This window comes from Crassostrea angulata, chromosome 1, assembly GCF_025612915.1.
Source record: "Crassostrea angulata isolate pt1a10 chromosome 1, ASM2561291v2, whole genome shotgun sequence".
NCBI lineage: Eukaryota > Metazoa > Mollusca > Bivalvia > Ostreida > Ostreidae > Magallana > Magallana angulata.
Window position 1 is genome coordinate 33,242,790 of NC_069111.1, and position 6,090 is coordinate 33,248,879.

Consider the following 6,090-nt stretch of genomic DNA (forward strand, 5'->3'; position numbering starts at 1 on the left):
CGGACCCTCCCTGTGAAAATTCAAACAATAATTTTACATATTTTTATTTTTTTTTTACCAAAAACAGTCCTCGCACCCCACCCCACCCCCCTCGGGCAAACAATAATAATTATTCTTGGAAAATGAATTCATGTACCTCATGAATATGAGGTACATACAGTTATGTATCTTCCATCAACCTTAATACAGCTATATTGATTGCGGTGGGGGTGTCAATTTGTTTTGTGAGTTTTGATAACTTCCCCTTTATTTTTCTGATGACCGTGTGGTTATTTGTGCGGATTGCGTTCATACAGTATGTGAATGTTTGAAAATCATTAATCCTGGTAATTTTTAAGAGAGAAAAAACTATTAAGTATTATCGGTTAAACAAACGATGTGTCCTCGTGTCAAAATAAGGAAGTTGGTATTTCTTCCTCAGATGTTCCCCTTTTTTATAAACCTCAATCCATTCAACAAGCTTTTCTTATACGTCAATGCCGAATATTTCCTTGTGATTATATTTTGTTCCATTTTACAGAATATGAGGGCTGGGATATGAAAGCTTTTATAACAATGTGAAAAGAAAATTGATTTTGCCATGAGTTTTTTGTCCGTTAATAAGTTAAAACTTTTAATTTTTGGCTAGAATTTGCTCTTTTTGCGCAGATCGTCTGTTTCGATGAAGAATGTTATTTTTGGAGCTGATTCTGGCAGCATCGGTAGTCACTGTAGCGGTATTTTCATGCATAACCCTAAAAAGGTAAGTTTAAGCAATGTATACGAGAGACTGTTTTGATTTCTTTTGCATAATATTAAAATAGCGAATGCCGAAACGTTGCAATGCAAATTCAAAGAGCATTTTATCTGTTATATTTTAGTATAATTAATTGTTAAAACAATGAAATTCGTCTGATTCATTATCATATATTGGGAATACATATATGTCTCATTATATGCGATACCACCGAGAAAACTATTAAACCTAAAAATTAAGTAAAATGTTAAACTTTTAAATATCTTAGAATTGATGTAAATATTTTTTGCAATTAGGATGTACTGTATATACTATTTTTCAGCTAATAAAATTAACTTACACTGTAAATTGTCTCTATTTTTTTTTTAAAATGAATAGGAAATTTGGAAAGGAGAGCATGAAGACACCTTCTGTATCTACCCTTATAAAGCGCTTTGACACAGGTGAATCCAACGAACCAACGGGAACCACCGTAACATCCCCGCCACGGCGAGTCCAGACAAAGGCCAAGTCCCACCACCTTCAGAGTGCGCCACACACCCTGAATAAACATATTTCAGGTGCCCCTCCCAGAAGCCCGAGCCCTTTTCGCAAGTGCACGGAATCCTCGCAGAGTTACGAACCCCCTATAAAACCCAATGAAAGCGAACACTCTTATCGAGAGAGCACAACAAGCGATCACGTTTACATTGAATTATGTTGATGAGAAATTATTTATTGAATGTATACATGTATACTTTGTTGATACACTTTGTCTCATTGGCGGATCCAGGATTTGTTGAAAGGGGACTCAAAAGGCCAGGGGTGTGGGGCTGAAGCTTTCAGGTTTTGGAGTAAAACAACTTTGAACTTTTCTAGCTATAATTGACAGATTATAAAAATCGATGAATTTTAACGAATACTGATTTTTCTGTAGTTCTACTAATTTTTATATTATCATCATCATTTTTTAATATAAGTTTTGATCACAAAAGACCAGGGGTCTGGGTCTGAACTCTAAATCCTTAGTAATCACATGTATCTTTCAAATATTAATCTTGCAATATACATCTTTTCATGGTAAAAGAAATGTTCTTTCCTGCATGAGTACTAGTATCCAGTTTTGGGGTATTGAAATTTGTATGGCAAGGCAAAATATATATAAAAAATGTGTATGTTTACACAATCAGTGAATTATTAACAATATAAAACAGAAATACGTGCCATTTTTTGATTTGTGAAATATGGGCATGTGATATTTAGATTTAAACATAAATGACATACATGTATGTTTTAGGTAAACAAAAATTAAAATTGTAAAAGAAATGCAAGGGTTGTATATTTTATACAAGGTTGTTTCTAATGACGACAACGGTTTGTTTACTTGCATGATAAAGTTTTAATTGATAATTTCATTTTAACTGCAGAAGAAGTACACGTGCATGTGCATGTAAATATCTTACTGCATGTATGATAACATGTCATAATTAAGCCCTCTGATTTTCACTGTATGTAAAAAAAAAATCATTTTGTGTTTCTACGAAGTTGAAAAGTTATTATATAAATTACAAAAATATATATTACATAAGTAATAATAAAAATATGTTTTTTTTAATTTAATATTACAGTATACATGTATATTAAGCAGTGTTGGTGTTTTTCAACAAAAATGCATTATATATATATATTTTTAGATTTAAACAAACTGTGGAAAACAGTTGTTATATGTCCTCAGAATAGCGAAATCTGATAAAACAACGTTCCAGGTGTAGCTATGTGGCTATCATCAGTTTCCCCACCGCTGAAAGTTGTACAATCAAGTGTTCTAAAATTATGTGTTTTTTCTTTTCTTAAAATGCTCACCTGAGCCGAAGGCTCAAGTGAGCTTTTCTTATCAAAATTTGTCCGTTGCAATTGTCTGTCGTTGGTGTCGTCATTGTCGTAAAATTTTCACATTTTCATCCTCTTCTCCAAATACACAGGATCAATTTCAACAAAGCTTGGCACAAACTTGGGTGAAGGGGATACATTTTTGTTCAAATGAAGAGACATGCCCATTTGAAAGGGGATAATAATTTTAAATTATTTAAAATTTATTGGTATTTTTTTAAAATCTTTATCTCTAAAACCATTTGGCCATAAAAGCTGAAACTTGAGTTGAAGCGTTCTTAGGTAGTGTAGAGTTCAAATTTATTCAAATTATTATTCCCGAGGGTAGAATGAGGCCACAGTGTTGGGGATTTTTACATAGGAATATATAGAGAAAAATCTTTAAAAATCGTTTTTTTTCAAAATCCATTCAGCCAGAAAAGCTGTAACTTAGGTGGAAGCATCCTCAGGTAGTTTAGATTGAAGTTTGTTCAAAACTTCTTCCCCAGGGGTAGGGTAGGTTCACCACCGGGGGTCAAACTTATACATAGGAATATGTACAGAATTTTTTTAAAAAATCTTTCTATTCGTTACATCGTTGAACCCTTTCTTTCTCTTCATACTACACCATTAGAAATCAGTTTAATGCAGAGAGCCCCCCCCCCCCCCCAAAAAAAATGATAATTTACTAGTTGTACATTTTCTCTGCCCTAAGGAGTCTGATTTAAGGTGATATAACACATCATCACAAAATGGCTGATCGAAACGACATTTTGTTTTATTAAAAGGATTTTATTGACGGTATCTGTAACTTAGTCAAGTGGATAAAGTGTCGGGCTTCCGATCTGTACATCCCGCTCTCGAATCCCACAGGGGTTTTCGTTGTTACTTAAAAAATTACTGCGTTGAATTTATTATAATATTCATTTTTATTCCCAAACTGCAAATTTTTCGCTTATTTGACATATGTACAGTTTATTATCATTATATCTTTCTTAATAAAATAATTTACTGTTAATTTTCAAGAGTGACTTTTTCCAGGTGTGTTATTCAACTTAAAAGGGGGGGGGGGTGCCAAGTGCGCCTCCTTTAAATCCGCATGCACTGATGTGATGTCATTAATAATTCGAAGAAGTACGTTGTGTTTTTTTTTTCGTTTATTTGCAAATTCCGCTGATTTGCAAATACATGTACTGTCTAATTACTGTTAGTATTGCAGGGAATTATCGATCGATATCAAAGTTAAGTGCCTTTATATACACACTAAGACGCATCACGGTAGATCACACACTTATCAATATCATCTGAATAAAGGCACAGGTATCCGGAGGCTTACTTCGTTATTGGGGGGGGGGGGGGGGGGGGGGGGGGGGTTCAAACGATAAAAAGAGCGAGGTGTTCCGATAAATTTCGTTTCCATATTATCTCATCTCAAATAACAAATTAAAATAAGTTTATCGCCTATAGATTTAACTGTCAGAACCGTACCCGATGCATTTACTTCTTTGCTTGCCCAATATCCAGGCATCACACCGGTTATTGTTTTCACTATATTACATTATCAAAGGGGAGAAATCTTTAAAAATCAGTTTGTATTTGCACTGACAAAATATTTGGAGGAAATGTTATTTAATTACCCATCTCTTCTGAGTTCAGCTTACATCCCCAAGTGTTTTTTCGTTTGAATGTGGGCCTATAAAGATTTGTTCATTCTCAGAAAGCATGTACCTTGAAAGAAGTAGATTACACTGTAAGTCCATATGAAAAATAATCTTCATGCATCGAACAAAACAAATATCTTTCTTAGCTATAGAGGTACAACATTTTTAAAATGACACTACAGCTAATTTTCTTCATCTTTGTTATACATTGCATGTATTTTTCAATAACAGTTCAATAAAAGAATAGAAGTTGTGCATGCACAAAAAGTTCGAATCTATTTACTGCAATAATAAGCTCGCGATTTGTGTTAAAGATGCATGTTCCGCAATTCAAAATTTATATAATATATAGACTCGAACTTTGAAATTTAATTTACATTACGTGATCAAGTTTTGAATGACAGAAGTTGTCGATGGAATATTAGAGATAGTTCTATAGAAATAAACATGTAATGAAAATAATTCATGCACAGGATCGTGCAATGATCGACAAATAAAGCGTCTTAACTCTTAATGTTAAGAAATATCTACACTTGGTACTACCTCAGAGCAGCACCTGCATGACCAACTGACGAAGAAAGGAATGGATCGAAATGCTAGGCGGATCTAGATATTAGAATGTTCTTATAATAAAATGGTGTATTGATGAACAGGGAGATATTTTTTTTTATCTCTAACAAGATACTAAGTTCGCACTTGTGTTTAGTTTTCTTTTCTTTTGATCATTTTTAGCCAAATCTGTCGAATGATTCGTGGACTTTTCATCCCTTTGCTGAAAGTTACGCTGAAATGTTTACAATCGATGCATATGAGTCGATCAACGGAGGTAAGGGTGTATCGCAGAGAAGATAACTCCGCTCATTAACAGAGAGGTCCCAAGTGTACACGAGACCAATGAAAAGGTAAGAGATTTACGAAATTGCACGGCAAACTCGAAAAAAAAAATCCAATTCACAAGAGGTATGGAATTTTATTAAGCATCGAAGATCTAAAAACTTTTTATATTGTCTTGGGTACTGGAAAAACTGAAAAAGGCACTCTGAGGATATATAAAGGCTGAGGATATAGGCTATTACAATAGAAGACATAAAAAGAGAATTTTGAAATTAATGCAACGAGTTATATCTGTTACATTAAAAGTTTTAAATCGAAGATTTCTAAACTTATCTATAACAATCTGGATATCAATTTAAAATTTACAAGCTTCTATGAGAACTTAAGTTTAATTTTTTTCTCTCAAATTAACTACGCAATTTAGTTTGCAACAAAAAAGGAAATAACCAAACAAACAAACGGAGATGCTTTCATGTGACAAAAATGTTAATCCTCCTAACACTAATCTTTGATATCTTCTTTACTTAATCTCCAGGCAAATTAAATAATTGTTGGACAATAGAAGTGAGAAATTATTGTAACAGCTATATATATGTGTGAATGTTTACTTTTCTGGCATGCCATTACTAGACCTATCCCTTTGTCATAAAAAAGCAATGCCTGACTATGGCTGTTATTCAGAAACTTTTACACATCAAATCAAACCATGATATCTACTGTAGGGATCAGAATAGGACCCTAAAGTGTAGGGCTCAAATTTATAGAAGAAATAAAAGGAATAACCTTTAAAATATTTCTAAATCATATTTAAAGACTCACAAAACAAAATGTGAAAATGTGAAATTAATGTAGATGCAAACTATCTTTATTACAAAGTAAAATTGCTTTAAATTAGATTTTTTTCAAAAGGGAAACTCCATATTTGGAAGATGGTGCACTTTTACAAAGAAATTGTTGCGATACGTTCTCTAAGACTTTGTGCACTGATCGTTAGGAGGATGTCGAGCCCGA

General features: G+C 33.2%; 1 long non-coding RNA gene across 1 annotated transcript; it reads left to right on the forward strand.

Moving 5' to 3' along the window:
- The first annotated feature begins 453 nt into the window (after window positions 1–453).
- On the forward strand, window positions 454–3,602 carry LOC128191232 (uncharacterized). Its single transcript, XR_008244428.1, has 2 exons — window positions 454–742; window positions 1,115–3,602. It is a non-coding gene; the product is annotated as an uncharacterized LOC128191232 (long non-coding RNA).
- The last annotated feature ends 2,488 nt before the right edge of the window (window positions 3,603–6,090 follow it).